This window comes from Lissotriton vulgaris, chromosome 3_1 (genome assembly GCF_964263255.1).
Source record: "Lissotriton vulgaris chromosome 3_1, aLisVul1.2, whole genome shotgun sequence".
Classification (NCBI taxonomy): domain Eukaryota; kingdom Metazoa; phylum Chordata; class Amphibia; order Caudata; family Salamandridae; genus Lissotriton; species Lissotriton vulgaris.
Window position 1 is genome coordinate 303,081,851 of NC_141689.1, and position 18,362 is coordinate 303,100,212.

At 43.9% G+C, this 18,362-nt stretch overlaps 1 protein-coding gene across 2 annotated transcripts in view; it reads left to right on the top strand.

The window, feature by feature from the left end:
• The window catches only part of LOC147726365 (activated RNA polymerase II transcriptional coactivator p15-like), a 134,012-nt gene that overhangs the window by 41,881 nt on the left and 73,769 nt on the right, over nt 1-18,362 (top strand). The window lies entirely within an intron of this gene.

The following is an 18,362-nucleotide window of genomic DNA, read 5'->3' on the forward strand; positions in this document are numbered from 1 at the left end:
TGAATAGAATGATGGAGGATTGGTATCTCCTTCAGGGGTCTCTCTCGATATCCCAGTCACCCGCGAGGGTAAACCGGAAGCGCCGGGACTGGATTTCTCTGCACGAGAAATGCAGCGGCTTCTCTCAGCGCGTCGAGGAAGGAGGGGTGACAGCGTCCGCGGGCAGCTGGAATCGGCTGGATGTCTTCGCAGAGGACGGCTGTTTCAGCTCCTTAAGCGTACTGCACCATAGTTCGCGCTGTAGCGGCGATAATGGTAATCAGCAGCTTCACCACCACAGGATAGCAGGCTGCAGCGACAGAGTGCTAGTTTTTACCAACACAGGGTCATGCAGGCAGCTGGCATCAGCAACAGGGAACGAACTCGCAGCTCGTATCTCTCTCTCATTGCTTAAGGCAACGTGGGTAATATTTATACCTGACAGGTGCCGGGTTTGACGCAAGTTTGCTGGACATAAGACGTCAATTAAAGATGTCACTAGGAAGTGACAGTTATCAGTTGCTCATTAGAGTTCCATTACTAATCAAAACATAGCAAGCGGGGATTTCCAGGTTTGCTAAGTTTTTATCTTGTTGAAGAACTCGGAGTGTTATCTAGGAATATCAGATAGTGACTGCTGCTCTGTCATTGCACTAATTGGTCGCAAAGGAAGTAGCAGAGAGTCATGCTGGAATGTGGCTCTGTTCGTGTGAGGCCAGAGATGACTATTCAGAAAATCGCACTTGAACGGTTATGCCAATATAGGGAATAAATGGATTTATAGCCGAATAGGGGCATAAGGTCACAGTATCGATCAGGAACCTAGATAAGCACGCAACACCCACTCCACGTTTTCATGTCCATCAAAATTACTAAAACTAAAGCAATTAGATGTATGTGTAACATTGCCCACCCCAAAATACATAAATGCATTCGAAATAGGCGTACTTGTAATACATGGAATTTAGGTACTGTACGTTTTTTTAAAGCATATTAATCATTCAAAAAATTATTGCATATGAAATCAATGAACGATTATGCAAAAGGAATTACACACGAAGTATCTCTGACAGAAGAAAGGCGAGATAAATCATCACATAAAAATGCATTGTAATAACATGTGTGCTAGAGGCTGGTGTTATGTTGTTATGTCTCTAGATGTGCTTAGAAATCGAAGTGTGAAGCTTCTGTTCTCTAAGAATAGTTTTTACGTTAAGCAAAGAATTGTTTGTGCCAAAATCGGGTCAATATTAGAAAAATTGTCCAATTCAAAGAAAATATATTTCCAAAGCTCCTGGCAGTTTTTGTTGATCAAAACTGAAGGCCGAATTCAGAGTTCATGGGAACGCTGTGTGTCGGAAAGCTTTTCAAAAGTTATTGTTTCTCTATGGGTGAGAACATCGTATCAGACAGGCTCGCAAAGAATTGGTCTACAAAATCAGGTGATAGTTCAACCAAATTAGATAGCGCTGTAACTTGGCAGGTGTGAGAATGATTGCTGTCATCGAAGACAGGACCAGCAATGCTCACAGAACGTTGTACCTGGATGATGTTGCTTTTGTCACTCGCTCCACTGTTACCACTTGGCTGTAGTACAGGAGTCTCCACGAATGCCGTCATCAGGATTGGTAGCCGCTGGGGACAACACAATGCGTGAGCCGTTATTGGACTGAGCAAAGTATCGACGTCCATTGGTACTGCTGATGGAAGTGAAAGACAGATGTCCAACACGCATTCATCGCCGCAAAGCATACACCGTAGCACAGGTAAAATGTAATTTTGCCATATCGGTCTGAATGAAAGGAACCAGGTCATGTTTAGATCTCTCAGCCTGGCCAATCCGAGGACGTTAGTTATCCTGTCCCTGTAGCGCATTGCTAGGATTGTCTCTTCCATTCCCATGGGAGCTATGTCTGAGCCGAGGCTTGCCATAACGTAGCAGGATGGTCAAAAATAGAATCCCTGCGATGAGTCCCAAAAATAGTGGTATGCCGCCAAAGATGGAGTGCACAAAATTAGGAAAGATTCCCAAAATTGCCTGGAAGGGTGTTAGCAGTCCCGTAAAGACTGTCTTAAATATGCTTGGGATGCTTGTTGCACTAGACATGTTAAGGAGTTGGCTGAACATTTCTACGAAATGCACGGGGCAATTTGTTGATAAAAGGTCATGGACTTCAGTAGCCGTCCTTGCGACTAGAAGATCATACGTCTCTTTAGATGACGTTATAGGCACTGTTGTCTGTAAAAGCACAGATTTCATTTTGCTTAATGTATCAATTCGTATAGAATAGAGATTCAGACGAGGCCAGAGAGGAGTCACTATGTCTGGAGGCCCGCTCGGAAACAATGCTTGCATACAACATTTGACCATGGACGTTACTTGTACTAGATAACTTTTCCCTGGCGTGAGGCCACAACACCTGTGATCCGTTCTAAGAATGTAACTCCCGTTTGCGAGTTGCATAAAGAAGGGCTCTATCTGAGTTGCAGGTGTGACTAGCTGGTGGCATGAAAGGTTGTTTGAATTTCCATCACATGCTCCGTGTAAATTAATACCCTGACACAAAAGTATACCGCTTAGTGAGTGTTTACAGTTGTTACCACTAAGAAATACATTTTTGTCGCTGTCACTATAGCAAGAATGAGTGTATGGTAATTTCCATTCGGATTTTACATATCCCTTACCCAATTGTTCATATTGGCCAGCAGGTATGTACTCAAGGCATTTATGAAATCGGAAAGTTGTTATCGGAATTGTGATAATTCCGTGTATTATCCATTCAATGACAGGACTCTCTGACATTGTCAATGGTAATCTCTCGAGTTTCTCGATGCTCAGGATTGTATAGTCTGCTCCTTTCTGTGCCAAACTGATCTGTTTATCAGTAAGGTTAAAACTGGAAAATAATGACGTTGTGTTGATTAAACGCCAAGGCACATAGCCTGAACGAAGATTTTGCAGCGTCCAGCCTAATTCTATAATAGAGCGTAATTGAGACTGGCCATGTTGTAACATTAGCAAATCTCTGTCTATCACATCAAAGGCAGAGGATACAATATTGTCCAAAGAATATATTCTGGAAGACAGAGTCATTAACCCATTGTCTACCACAGAAAGTGATTTCTCCAAATTAATACGATCAATTTCTCGTATTTTTTCAGCAGTTTCAATTTGCTTTACTTTCCAAGCCTCGTTGTAAGCAGCATAGATACTGGTCGCTATGAAACGCTTTTGACGCTGTTTGCGTGGTCCAAGAATGAAATCGCGCAAATCAGCACCATCTTTTAATAAAGACAAGTGTTGCTTAATTTCAGCTAGTGTGGATGTAGTTAGCCATTCTAGGCAGAGTTTCCCTACACTGTATGTTGTTATAATCCCTGGATGTTGTCTCTGGGAATATCTAGGGTCTAATCTGGTCATTTTTAAACCCTGTGTTTTATTCAGGAACCTATCTTGACAGCTATTTGTGTCTGTAGGCCAGATTAACCACTTTTTCCAATCAGGATGTGTTCTGTTGAAATGTAAAATTTGTGACACGTCTAACTCAATATCAGCTGTTGCATTTTCAGATATTGGCTTTGGTATAGACGGTGTTTTAAGTTCTTTGTTCTTAGCTAGGCCAAGACAAGATGTTTGGTGTACAGTGTCATTTAAAAATAACATTTGTTCTGGTATCATGCAGGTTCTAAACAGTGCTTCTATGCCTTGCACCTGCCAATCTTTTGTACCCCAAATTGTTTTCGTTTCAATATTATTTTTCCAATAATCAAAACCAAATGTCATCATTTTGTCATAAAATGCTTCTGAATATATCAATTTAGAATTTGTCAGCATTGTTTTCATGCCGGTTTTATCTAACAGTTTATAATAAAACGTTTCTGCATCACTGGTGTTAAACTCTGAGAAGTATTTGAATTTCTCAAAAAATGCTTTAGAACTGCTTTTAGGTGGTGTAGCACAATGTCCCCATTGATTATACATAAAAACATTTCTAGGCTGTGCAGATTTATGCAAGTAATGATCCCCATAGTGGGTATAACAGAATAACTGCTCATAACTAGATGAACCTTGTAAATAATCATGATCTGTGAATCTAGCTGACATTACTAAATCAGACATCATGTCATTAATACTGTTAAAGTCCCAATCATCAGAGAATGTACTAGGAGTCACAAAGTCACTTAAGGAAACCTTTAGTTGATGAGGATACTTCAGGATTTCGACCGGACCATATATCTCATAGTCTGTTTTCTCCCATACTACCCCACCAGGTATTGGAATTGCTGTGACATTTACTGTTGACAGTTCTCTTTTCTTCACGTGGGATGATCTGTGTGGTTTCAGGACTAGGTTGATGTTCTGACTTGCTGTGTCCATTGTAATATATTTTCCTTCAATGAATTTTCCCAAACACAGTACCATGATGAGCCAAAGCAGGAGGAAAAATATACCTAGACCGAACCAGAACTCTAGCCAAGGGGAAATTAGGTAGATTTCCTTCAGTTGATGAAAGAGTTCCGTTGCTTTTTCTTTACAAGACTTTTTTGTTTCTGGCATCACTTCGGGGTCGTTTTGATCTTCAGAGAAGTTGTCGAAGTTGATGAAATAACCAGAGGCAGTTCTGTCAATTGATGGGATTGTTCTTTCAATCTGTCTCTCGGTAGCACTTTCTGATGCCACATCATTGTAGACTGGTGTTGTTTCTTGACGAACTGTTTCAATCTGTGTTTCAAGAGGCACGAGTTCCATGGCATTATTGCATAGTCCTTCATTGTGCACTGCAGGCTGATCGAATGTGATTAGTCTTTCAGTTTGAACCTCTTGGATTGTTGCAAGTTTGGGTATTCTGTTGTTTCTTGGGAGTCCACTGGGCCTACTGTTGATTATAGGCCACATGCTTGTGGTTTTACCAGATCGATGGACACAACTCTGTTCTCCTTTTTACCAGCAAGGGGCGGTAGCACAACTGATCTTGTTCCGGTGACTGCCAAGACAGGTACTGCTTTTCTGTAAGAAGGCCCAAATTCCTTCTTAACCGCGATCTTTTCTCTGACTAGATCCCCAATCTTTGGAATCCAGACAGGCCTTGCTGGGGCTGTTGCGGGTGGTGCCTCGTCAGTGGTACTTGGCTGTTGCTTTAACTTTATGTTGCTTAATGATTTTCTTGTTTCATTCAGTTCCTGTAAAACAGCCAAACGGTCTTTTACATCAAACTGCGTTGTTTCTTCTTGTACCACTGACATCTGACTATCGAGGTCCTGAACGTTCATTCTAATTCCGAACAATAGTTCGTATGGGCTGAAACCTTTTAGAGAATTTCTTGGCATGTTGTTAAGACTAGTCTGGACACTTATTAAATGTTTGACCCACCCAGCGCCTGAACCTAATACCTTCGCTGTTATAGATTGCTTTATGTCCCGGTTTTTTCTTTCTACCACACTATTCCCTTCGGGGTGCGACGGACAAGAATACCGCAACCCAATTCCCATGCTGGCCATGGCCTCCCTATAAGCTCGAGAGCTGAAAGCAGGACCCTGGTCAGAATGGAACGTGGTAATTGCGTATGTGCCGATAAAGACTCGCAAATCTTTTATAACCGTTCTAGCGTCAGCCGAGCGCTGGAGACCTCATTTTTTAAGTGCTTTTCGCCTTAACTGTTAATAGGACGCAGGGTGTGGTGTAGGCAGCGTTACGCTCTTTCTGACTGGTAGCCGGTAGCAAGGTTCGCTACTGCGATCCCTATTACAGTTTTCACAGTTGTTTGCATATATTTGGTGTTCTACACTCATTCCCGGCCACCAGAATACTGATTGTAATTCAGTCAGTGATTCCTTGATCTCTCTGTGCCGTAGACCCAAACCCATGTGTGCGTCTGCTATTAAAAATATTCTCCTGTTCATGTTTGGAATTACTCTGTCCCCCACTCCAGGGATTCGAGCAAAAGGAACGGAGTTTGCATCGATTATGTATGCATAATTGAGTGGATAGTTTACGGGTAGTGCTGCACAGTCGCCTTTTACGGTCGTTTTTACTGCTAGCATGGTTTCCCCGTCTATGTACTTATCTGTACGCTTTTTTGTGGCTACGGAAGCCGGGTTAGTTGCTTCCGCGGTGGCTGTATTAGCCAATGAATTCCCTGCAACGTGAACGCCATCACGTTGAAGACTCTGTGCGTGAATCACGTGAGTCTTTTGTAGTTCTTTGTGTAAAAGAGCTACCTCGTTCCAGAGCTTTTTATGCTTTATTGTGGCACCTGTGTCATCTTTGTAGTCGTTTTCGATCCAACTCTGCAGTTTGTTATTGTAAGAATTGACGCAAAAATGAGAATCGCACACTATAAGTGTGGGGAATTCGCGTTCTGCATTTTCGAGCGCCATCTTTAAAGATCTGATTTCAGTTCTCTGAACCGAACAGTTTCTTACAGATTCAGTTTTTGTTACTTTCGGTCTGAATTTACCGCACAGCCAACGACCTTTAATGATCGCACATGCTGCATTGTAGGATTTACTCTCTACATTAAAATGCTGTACAAAGCTATCTGTATAGATTATACAGGCGTATTGTGGGAGAGGCAGGATTTCGATTGGCAGAGGATATTCTTCTTCATACTCTAAATCATTCAGTTCTCAAATTGCGGGGCGAAATAGTATTTCACGTCTTCCGCTCCTAGAGAATCTATGTACTGTATCCATTTCGGATCCAGTGACACTGTAGGCAGGTTTACTGGGCTGAATAGCGCCTCGAAGGCGGATTCCGCTGTAAGGATATTAATCCGTTTGCCGTGTGCTAGTTCTCGTTCATTTGCTAATGCGATTTGCACTGCGTTCACAGTTCTTTCTGTGCGACTGAATGTTTTTTCTGCTTGTGTGTACAAGTGAGATTTAATTGAAATTGGTACCTTTTCTCCCTCATTAGAGGTTAGGTACGTGAATCCGCATCTTCCTGGGATGACTCGGATTACTAGATCGATCGTGTTGTCACGTGTGTCTAATTTTGTTTTTGCTAACATGTCTGTTTGCAGTGATCTCAAAATTTCTGTGTGTTTTTGAGTCCAATTGATTTGTTTTAAATCAGGTTTTATTAGTTCGTAGAGAGGTTTAACCCTCTCTGCGTAATTTAGGATGTAAGTTCTTCCGAAATTCAGAAAACCTAGTATGGATTGTAAATTCTTCAGCGTTTTTGGAGCTTGGAGTACAGCACACTTCTCTAAGAAGTTGTCCGCTAGGCTTTTCCCTTCGCTTGATAATTCGTACCCTAAAAACAGTACTGTCAGATGGGCAATTCGGGACTTTTTAAAGTTGAATTTGTAACCCTCTGCTGCGAACCCAAGTATAATGGTGTTCACTCTTTTCAAGTGAGTATCCAAGTCGTCGTCTGTGAGATAAATATCATCTACGTAAGATAATGCTTCATCATCATAGATTTGTAGTAACTCTGTTACCCTAGCTGAGAATAGTCCTGGGCTGTTCTTGAACCCCTGTGGGAGTCGACAGAATTTTTTCTGTGACCCAAATGCGGAGAAAGCGGTCAAATATCTGCTTTCTGGTGCAATGTTTTGACAAAAGAAACCATTAGAAATGTCTAATGTCGTTTTGTATTTTTTCCTAACTATGTTATTCATTAGGGCTGCACTATGCGAGTTTTGTACTGCAAAAGTTTTGCAACATGTATTAAGGTGTCTGTAGTCCAAAACTAGACGATATGAATTGTCTGGCTTGGAGACAGGAAACAAAGGATTGTTCATTTGAGAGGTGCATGTTTCAATCACCCCCTGGTACTCAAGTTGATCTAAGATCTCCCTGACTTGTTTTTGAGCTTCTTGCTTTATGGGATACTGCCGTTGGGCAGTTGGTTCACTTTTTAATTGGATTTTGTGAGGCGGTGAATCCTCATCCCATCCTACATGATTTTTATATAATGCAGGTGCCTGGGCTACTGCCCATTTCCTTGCATATGTATATTTTTTGTGAATCGGAATGTGATTCGAGAAGGCAGGCATAATCACTTCTTCGCCACGAGGGCACTCCCTGACAAACTCCGGGGGCCAATCTTTTTCAGCTAACAGAATATCATAGCCTTTTGAGAGCTTATCCCAAAATAGACCCTTAATTTTCCTAGTCTTATCACCCTCTATACGCAATGTTATTTCGTATATTTTATGGGGCTCGCTAAGTCTGGCGTCGGCAGTTTCAACCTGAATGTATTCATTCGTGTCCACTGTCTCCAGATGACTCATCAAGATCTTGCGCGCTATACTTATTTCTGCTGCACTGTCCAACATTGTCAATGCCCACTCCCCGTTTTTCAACTGTGTCCTCAGTATTCTCGGCATGGTTGATTACTCTAATACTGGCTACCTTCTTTTTCTGAAATTGAGATTTCTTATTTTGAGCAGGTTCCTTGTCTTTGGACTTGGTGTGCTCTCCTGGGTCTGACCGTCCTCTTCTTTCCGAATTCTGTGGAAAAGATCGAGAGGGACGTGTATCAATACTTTGATATCTATCAGGTTTTTTTAGATTATCCCTATTTCTAAGGTTATATCTTTTCTCAGAGGGCTCCCGTTGGGGAGACTGGCGTTCTCGAGTCGGAGTTCTTTCCCTCCGTCGAGGAGACCTTCCTCTGGACTGGAAAACTTTTTCCTTGGGAGTGGATTGTTTATTTCCATCCCAGCTCTTTTTAGGAGTGTTTAAATTATTTTTAATAAATAATTTTTCAGGATTTTCGAGCAGTTGGGGCTTAACTGGTTTTCCACCCAAGCTGTCTCTACCTAATTCTTCATAGCATTTTTCTATGATTTTTGCAAGCTCAACAGGATCTTTTATATCTGTTTCCCTCAACTTCTGGCGGATCGCCACAGATGCTGCTTCTCCCTTTATGTTGGCTAATAATATAGCCGTAACCTGCTTGAAATCTTTCAGTAATTTCATACCTAGATTTAAAGCGGGCTCTGGACCGAATTCATTTTGAATCTGTTTTAGCACTTCTGGTATTACCGCCATAGACGGAACACCGTGTGTTTTTGTGTAAATGGAAGCAAAGACTGTACCCCAAGTGTCACAGTCCTCCACGTGTGGTGCGATTCCCATAGGAAGGCAGATGGTCAAGATTCTGTGTTTCTCAATAGGGGTAGTATCAGGAAACACTGCCTCTATTTGAGTGATTTTCTGGGCTAACCAGAAAGGAATTTGTTCCCGTTTTACGGGTGTTTTACAAAGACATGACTGTATGTTCTGTGGTGTAATTTTATTTGGGTTCCCCTGATGAGGGGTCAGCTGTGATACATTAACAGCTGGCTGGACTGTTGCAGTCCGCATTACATATTGGACTAATTGCCTATGTATTTTTATTCATGTGTTTAGCTGTGCTAACAGCTCTTCTCTAGACATTCTTGCAATGTCAGGATGTGGTGTGTAGCTGGCTAGAACCGGCCACGTGGCTCCTGGTCTACCTAGTGGACCGAGCCTAGTTATGTGATCATTGTGTTTTAGGGCGCCATTAAACCAGAGCAGGTGCTCTTGAAATTTAAGTGGAATTTCAATCTCCTCGAAAGGAGCGTACTCTTCCGGAGGTTTCTCTATTTTGTAATAGTGAAACTCTTGTGTTATAGCGTTTACCGCTGGAAAGTTTATCCATGAATAGAATACCTCTGTCTGCCGATATTCGTGAGCCTCTATCACGAAAATTACTGTACCACCTTGAGGTGTCAGTCCGTTTTCTATAAGTTTTAAAGTTATAGATCTTCTTAAGTGGACCGGGATGATTATAGCATCCGGGTCTGTGTATTCGGGACCTTGCTGAGTAGCATCTGCTGCGGCCCCAGAGGTTCCGTTATTTTCTGGCATTGTAAAAATGCGAGGTTTGCAGAGTAGGTCTCCAAGGAGACAAAGATTAGGTGCACAATATTTTGGAACACTGTATCCTTCAACGTTGAATAAACCAGAGCTTTACATAGGAATCTCTTCCTACTAAGGTCGGGCGGATTTTAACCTTTCACCCACTCCAGACGTCTATTGGAGTATTTACGGGAGAAAGGGGTGTGAAATATGCACGACTGAGTTACTCTACAAGTCTTGCGTTAGTTTATCGCCTTGCCCCACGTTGGGCGCCATGTAGTGTAGTTCCTAGTTTCCCACTAGGCCCTGCGCATTGGAATAACATAAACAGTAGTATCGACGTGGAACTGCAGATATTCCAGGCCTCCACTGACTATGCTAAACTTAATTGGGTTGTGTTACCAACTAGCTCAGAGGTCACTGGAAACTTTCTTCTCTGCATAGGAAGTGATCAGCTTCCTTGGCACAGACAAGAAGGGATTCAGTTTTCCAACAACCGTGCAACATGACAACTTTGCTCCTCAGATCAAGAGTCGATCTCTAGGGTCGTGTGAAACAATAGACATAGATTTCACTCAGTCAGTCTAGTGCAGTTTACTTTCACAGTATGTAGAGAATAGAGAGACGGGCGTTTATCAATAAAGGGTTAACATTTATTGAACAGTCTTTCTTCTCGTACAAGAGAAATGTATTGCCACAATTGCAATAACTGTTATTATAAAAAGTACGTACAGTAAGATAAGTATTGCGAAATAGAACTGTAAAAGCATTGATATGGTTTCTTAGCCATACAATGGTTTAAAAGTAATAAAACATATATACAGTCGTATATACATTAGGCTAACATACTCAACTGGTGCTTCTAACTAAGCCTACCCCAGTGTGCCTGACCTAAGCCTAACACGTGAGAAGGGGAGTAAGTAAGTAGCTTAAGTTAAGTTGGTTTTGCCAAGGTTTGTTTCAAGAATTCTCGTCTAAGGGTTTAGTCAACACCATACCTCTGAATAGAATGATGGAGGATTGGTATCTCCTTCAGGGGTCTCTCTCGATATCCCAGTCACCCGCGAGGGTAAACCGGAAGCGCCGGGACTGGATTTCTCTGCACGAGAAATGCAGCGGCTTCTCTCAGCGCGTCGAGGAAGGAGGGGTGACAGCGTCCGCGGGCAGCTGGAATCGGCTGGATGTCTTCGCAGAGGACGGCTGTTTCAGCTCCTTAAGCGTACTGCACCATAGTTCGCGCTGTAGCGGCGATAATGGTAATCAGCAGCTTCACCACCACAGGATAGCAGGCTGCAGCGACAGAGTGCTAGTTTTTACCAACACAGGGTCATGCAGGCAGCTGGCATCAGCAACAGGGAACGAACTCGCAGCTCGTATCTCTCTCTCATTGCTTAAGGCAACGTGGGTAATATTTATACCTGACAGGTGCCGGGTTTGACGCAAGTTTGCTGGACATAAGACGTCAATTAAAGATGTCACTAGGAAGTGACAGTTATCAGTTGCTCATTAGAGTTCCATTACTAATCAAAACATAGCAAGCGGGGATTTCCAGGTTTGCTAAGTTTTTATCTTGTTGAAGAACTCGGAGTGTTATCTAGGAATATCAGATAGTGACTGCTGCTCTGTCATTGCACTAATTGGTCGCAAAGGAAGTAGCAGAGAGTCATGCTGGAATGTGGCTCTGTTCGTGTGAGGCCAGAGATGACTATTCAGAAAATCGCACTTGAACGGTTATGCCAATATAGGGAATAAATGGATTTATAGCCGAATAGGGGCATAAGGTCACAGTATCGATCAGGAACCTAGATAAGCACGCAACAATATCACATGTACGCAGACAACACACAACTCTACATTAAGGTACACTCACTAGAGGACATCAAGTCCCTCAATTCTACGCTCCAAAAAACACAGACATGGCTGGCAAATAACCATTTAAAATTAAACACCCTAAAAACAGAATTCCTCCTAATAGAGCCACCCACCCAACCAACCAACATTCAAAATGAAATGGATGAAGCACCTAAAAGCATTAGACGGCCAAGCGCTCATGATCGATTCTGCCAAATCGCTAGGTATAACTCTGGACAAAAAGCTAACTCTGCAGAAACACATCAGTGCAGCAACAAAAGGAGCAACTTTCCAAATGAACACCCTAAGAAGACTGAAACCCTTCCTACCTGCAAATGACTTTAAAGAGGCAGTCCAAACTCTAGTAATCCCTAGAGTGGAATATGGGAGTGTCGCTCTCTGCGGCCTTCCCAGAACAACAGCCCCACTAGGAGCATCAATCAATGCAGCTGCCAGACTAATCACAGGTTCCAAAAGAAACTGTCACATTTTCCCGGACTTGCGTGCCCTTCACTGGCTACCCTTTGAGGCTAGAATCCATTTGAAAATCACCTGTATGACACACAAGGCATTGCACATCAAAACACCACGATACCTTGCAGAAAAACTAGTACTATCGGGCGGCGACAGAACTAACAGGAGTCCATATACCCTTCTTTTGAAACCACAACGCTTTAAAAAAAAGAAACTTATAACCACTCCTTCTCAGGAAAGGCCATTAGGATTTGGAATGCCTTACCCCCAAAAACAAGACAGAACCCTCATGCGGCATCCTTTAAAAAGGAAGTTAAATCGATTCTCCTATGTGCTATGTTGGAACAGTTACTGTTTGTTTGACCTATTATAAGAAATATTATTTTCGTATGTAGATGCCTATGTCTCCTCTGTCTATTTCCCCTTTTTCCTGTATTTGTTGTAAAGCGCTCGGACACCCGCAAGGGTCTGGTCCGCGCTATATAAAACCTTCAAAATAAAATAAAATAAATAAAAATATGATCATTGCTGTCAACATTCCTATTAAACACAAAGAGAACAATTTTCCTGATTCTACGAGATCTAATTTAAAACAGGAGCTCAGTCGATATCACTTGTATGGAGCTACTTCATACCAAAATGCTACAAATGCCAACACTAGCCAGGGCCTAAGCATATGGTACAGTGGGTTACACCCTCAAGGCTACAGAGAGGGAGGAGAGACTGAGAGCGTTTCTACATTCTCAGTAAAGCACCAAGGGTGCCCCTGAGGATCGCAAGGTCTGCAGTTTGTCGGTCCCTGGGGATGAGGGTCCCTGCAAACTGCAGAAACAAGCATTTACAATGCAACGGTCTCGCCTTTGCAAACGTTAGAGCCATTGTCATTGTAAATTACATTTTTTTTATTTGTGTTGGTTTTGAAAACAGATAAATCGCATTGTCATTTACAATGCCAATAGCCTAATCTCTCGCAAATGCGAGACCTATTGCATTTGCACCCACACACACACATACAGAGCCACACATACACACACACACAAAGCCACACACACAGACATGGTGGTAGATGTGGTGGTGGTGGATGTGGTGGTGGTGGATGTGGTGGTGGTGGATGTGGTGGTGGTGGATGTGGTGGTGGTGGATGTGGTGGTGGTGAATGTGGTGGTGGATGTGCTGGATGTGGTGGTGGTGGTGGTGGATGTGGTGGAGGTGGTGGATGTGGTGCTAGATTTGGTGGATGTGGTGGATGTGGTGGTGGTTTTGGATATGGTGGTGGTTTTGGATATGGTGGTGGTGGTGGATGTGGATGTGGTGGTGGATGTGGATGTGGTGGTGGTGGAGGATGTGGGGGTGGATGTGGGGGTGGTGGTGGTGGATGTGGAGGTGGATGTGGTGGTGGATGTAGTTGTGGAGGTGGATGTGGTGGTGGTGGATGTGGTGGTGTTGGTGGATGTGGGAGTGGTGGATGTGGTGGTGGTGGTGGATGTGGTGGTGGTGGATGTGGTTGTGGTGGTGGATGTGGTGGTGGTGAATGTGGTGGTGGATGTGCTGGATGTGGTGGTGGTGGTGGAGGTGGTGGATGTGGTGCTAGATTTGGTGGATGTGGTGGTGGTGGTGGTGGATGTGGTGGTGGTTTTGGATATGGTGGTGGTGGTGGATGTGGATGTGGTGGTGGTGGAGGATGTGGAGGATGTGGGGGTGGATGTGGGGGTGGTGGATGTGGAGGTGGATGTGGTGGTGGATGTAGTTATGGATGTGGTGGTGGTGGATGTGGTGGTGTTGGTGGATGTGGTGGTGGTGGTGGATGTGGTGGTGGTGTTGGATGTGGTGAATGTGGTGGTGAATGTGGTGGTGGATGTGGTGAATATGGTGGTGGATGTGGTGAATGTGGTGGTGGTGGATGTGGTGGCGGATGTGGTGGTGGTGGTGGAGGTGGTGGTGGATGTGGTGGTGGTGGATGTGGTGGTGGTGGTGGATGTGGTGGTGGTGGTGGATGTGGTGGTGGTGGTGGTGGATGTGGTGGTGGTGGTGGATGTGGTGGTGGTGGTGGATGTGGTGGTGGTGGATGTGGTGGTGGTGGTGGATGTGGTGGTGGATGTGGTGGTGGTGGTATTGGATGTGGTGGTGGTGGTGGTGGATGTGGTGGTGGTGGTGGTGGATGTGGTGGTGGTGGTGGTGTTGGATGTGTTGAATGTGGTGGTGGATGTGGCGGTGGTGGTGGATGTGGTGAATATGGTGGTGGATGTGGTGAATGTGGTGGTGGTGGATGTGGTGGCGGATGTGGTGGCGGTAGTGGATGTGGTGGCGGATGTGGTGGCGGTAGTGGATGTGGTGGTGGATGTGGTGGCGGTAGTGGATGTGGTGGTGGATGTGGTAGTGGATGTGGTGATGGTGGATGTGGTGGTGGTGGATGTGGTCCCGAATCACTAGGTCAGTCGCCAGCCTCACTTCACAGCAAAAGGAACGTGGGTCTTACCTTTGCATACAACCTTGTTTTCAACCCCTCAAGCCGAAACACTCATCAAAAGCACAGGCTACCAAATTCGCTTGGGCAGCGGAGGCAGCCTGCCCCTTTCAATGTAATACAGGAAAGTACGATTGCCAGGTCTATACGAGATTATTGCAGTTTCGCCCGCTGAGTCTTCCTGCAAAACACTTGCAGAAATTACATTTTTTTTTCAAGAATCATGCAGATCTATTCACTCCCCAATCAACAATTGTATATCCTATCACACTAACCCATCCATAGTAACGGCCCTACCATGACTAGCTCTCAAAAGCTGAGTCACATTCAAAGTTCTGTTTCCATCGAAGCGCACTTTGGAAAACTACCTCTTACTACAGTCTTGCAGAGTCTGCAGTCCCTTAACTCAAGAAGGCCAGCTTCCAATGCCGCTCAGTGAACTAACCAATGGGTTACTAAGAGCGACCCTGTGGAGAAACACGCGCCTCGGTTTTAGGCGCCTGACAGACCTTAAACAATCGAAGAGTTTGAAGACGCTTCACTTCAAGATAAGTTCCAAATGCTTTCATTCTTGTGCTAATCCTCCTGGCGCTCTTCAGATATTACTAACCTATGAGGGCCTTGTTTACTGAATATTTACATCACCTTGTAATGCTCGCTTAGTGCCAGCAACATCTGTGCAATCTTCATCCACAAGTGCTGTGACCTGACTTTTGATAGTAACAGTACTATATAATTAAAACATGCACTCGCCATGACGCGAGTTTTCTCTTTTAGCTCGTCCTTTTCAGACTGGGCGCCCCGACTTTTTGCTGGGGTACAAGGTTCCTTATCTTCTTTGTGGGGCCATCTAGACCCATAAAGAAGATAAGACACCTTTTACTTCAGCAGTAAGTCAAGGAACCCAATCTGAAAAGGAAGGGGCTAAAAGAGAAAGGAGAACGTCACTAGGACCTCTTCTCCAATGGCTGGCCACCGGTTAGGAGGCCAGCCTATGGAGAAGAGGGGCGGGGCTTAACCTGGCTAGTGATATTCTCTCTCTCTCATTAAATCTCGCCAGCGAGACTGCGCAAGCGCAGCCATCGCAGGCTGAGACCTAAAAATAAAAACACAGGAGCAAGGGGGAAAAAAGATTGGAGATTTTCAACCTCACATCTGCCACTGGTGCTCTGTTCTGAAGAGCATTGAGCTTCAGGATTTGTACAATGCACACTGGTCCTACCTTTTGCCACAGAACCTCTGCAAATGGTCATACCATGTAAAACTATCCGGTTGCATGACAGATCCACCTCCCTTTATGAAATGTGTGGGTCAGATCTAGTATATTTCGTTTCTCAATAGTTCTGCATGTTGGAGAAATCCTAATGATAGATGAATAATGTATGCCAATGATGCATTGTTCTACCTGTGGTTACCTAGAGATTTAGTGCCACAACGTAGCAGGCCATCAGGTGAACAAACATAAGATTATATTATTCCTTTTGGGATCCTTATCATGTTGTCGAGAGGAGAGGCTACCTGAGCTGGAGTTGGTCATGGGATTAACAAATTTAGATATCTAGGGATCATGGTGGCTCACACTGATCGATCAATACTGAAAATCGATATTGATTCATCATGAGGAGAGTCCTAAAGGGTTTACAAGCATTAATAACAGTGCCCCTCTGTGTTGTCAGCAGAATTACAATCGCAAAGATGGTATATCTGCTGCGTTGTCATTACAACATGCAAAACTCTCTATCCATTGCCACCCTACACATTTAAAACAATGACTATTTAGCTGGTTTCTTTGGTTTGAGCTGAGAAGATGAGCAAGATTACTCTTGACAAATTAAATTGGAATCAAGAGGACGGTGGACTTGGCTTCTATGTGGCCCACCTTCAGCATGCTTCTAGGTGGTTCACAGAGGAAGATAACTGGGAGAAACCTTTTTTGCGGAGAACAAACGGGAATACCTTACTCCTAGAATTATTCATGTGTGGAGTAATTAATATCCCTGAAGAATTTCTCTGTTTGCAAGACAGTTAGGATATGGGAGATCATTGTCAAAAGGGTCCTGAAACGTCCCGCTTTCATGAGTGTGCCTGATTTGTGGGCCCTATATTCATTTAAACCGATAGACTTGGCTATGACAGTGGCTCAATGGCGGGAGGGCGCTGTATTTTGTCCAGAGAAATGTATTTGGGGAGACTCATTACATTTCAAGAGGTTCGAGGCCCTATCAGGTTAGGCCTGGCCAGAGTTTGCAATACTCTAAGCTGCCAGGGACCGTAAGAGAGATCTTGATAGATTAACCTAATGCTCCCTCTCCCACTGGAACCTTCGAGACAATCTTGCAATTGGGCATGAGCCGTCATACGGTGGTGATAATGTACAAGGCTAAAAAAACAAGTAGGGCATGACCTCTGTTGAGGGCTAAGCCAGCCACAGAAGCAGACATGCGGGGAAAACCTGGTGAAAAACAGTGGGAAGAAATGCATGCCTTGAGGAACGGGGGTCTCGTGTAATGCAACATTTAATGATAAACCCTTCAATTTCCTCGCACTTCAATTTCTATCACATTTATTTATTTATTTATTTTAAAAGTTTTATATAGCGCGGACAAGATCTTTGCAGATATCAGAGCGCTTTACATAGATGGATACATGATGGGGCGTACTCATACCAATAAATCAATAAATCAAAACAGTACAAATAGGTTACATAGAGGGGTACATGATGGGGGCGTAATCATGCAAATAAATCAACAAATCGAACAGTACAACTAGGTTACATACGGGGTATGTGAGGGAGACTACTCATACAAGTAGGCAAAGGGGTCAAGCAGGTAGAAGCATGTAGTACAGTGTTAACAGAGTTCTAGATACTAGTTCAAGTGTATTTAGCCATGAGGATAGCTTTTACTTCTTTTTTAGAGTGTAGTAGATGGGATAAGCCTGGTTTCTGGAGGGAGAGAGTTCCAGATCCTAAGTGCCATTCCAGAGAAGGAGCGCTTATATGTTTTTTCCTTCCGGAATCTTCGCGGTTTCAGCAGAAGATTATTTGTGCCTCTAGTGTTTCTGGTTCCGCCAGATATTGTCAATTTCTGGGCGAGGTAACCGGGTGATTTAAGGTGAACCGCCTTGTGTGTCATGCAGGCGATTTTCAGGTGTATTCTGGCTTCAAATGGCAGCCAATTGACCAAGCTCCAGTCACATTGAGCAGAATTTACCCTTGCAGGTCAGCCACATGGCCCAGGTGACGTGGGGAGGGGATGTTCATGTTTTTGAAATAGACCTGTTGCACGGTTGCACTCTTTTGGGAAGAGGTGGTTGTGAGACTGAAAAGAGTAACAGGGGCTCCTTGTGTCTTACCCTAAAGAAATGCCTATTGGTACATTTGGCAGAGCCTAGAAAGATAAAGAAAATGTAGTATACATTTCTTGCATTGTTGTTGGCGTATAGCAATTGGCTGGATGGATACATAGTCGCAGAATGGTGTTGTAGGTTAAGGGCGTAAGCGAATGGACGTTAGCTGAGGAGCTGCACATTAATACCGCCAGAAAGGATGGCGAATTTGGGGCGGACTTGAGCCTGGACTGAGGTGCTGGGAAATGAGGAATTCTCGTTGGAGGTGGAAGAATACATGTGGTATGGGAGTACTGTTGAGCATTGAGGTGTTCTCGTTCTCCTCCATTCTTTTACCAGCAATAATATTTCAAGTGAAGCCAGAATGATATTGATGAAGTGTAATAATTCCAGCAACCCGAGTTGACACAGC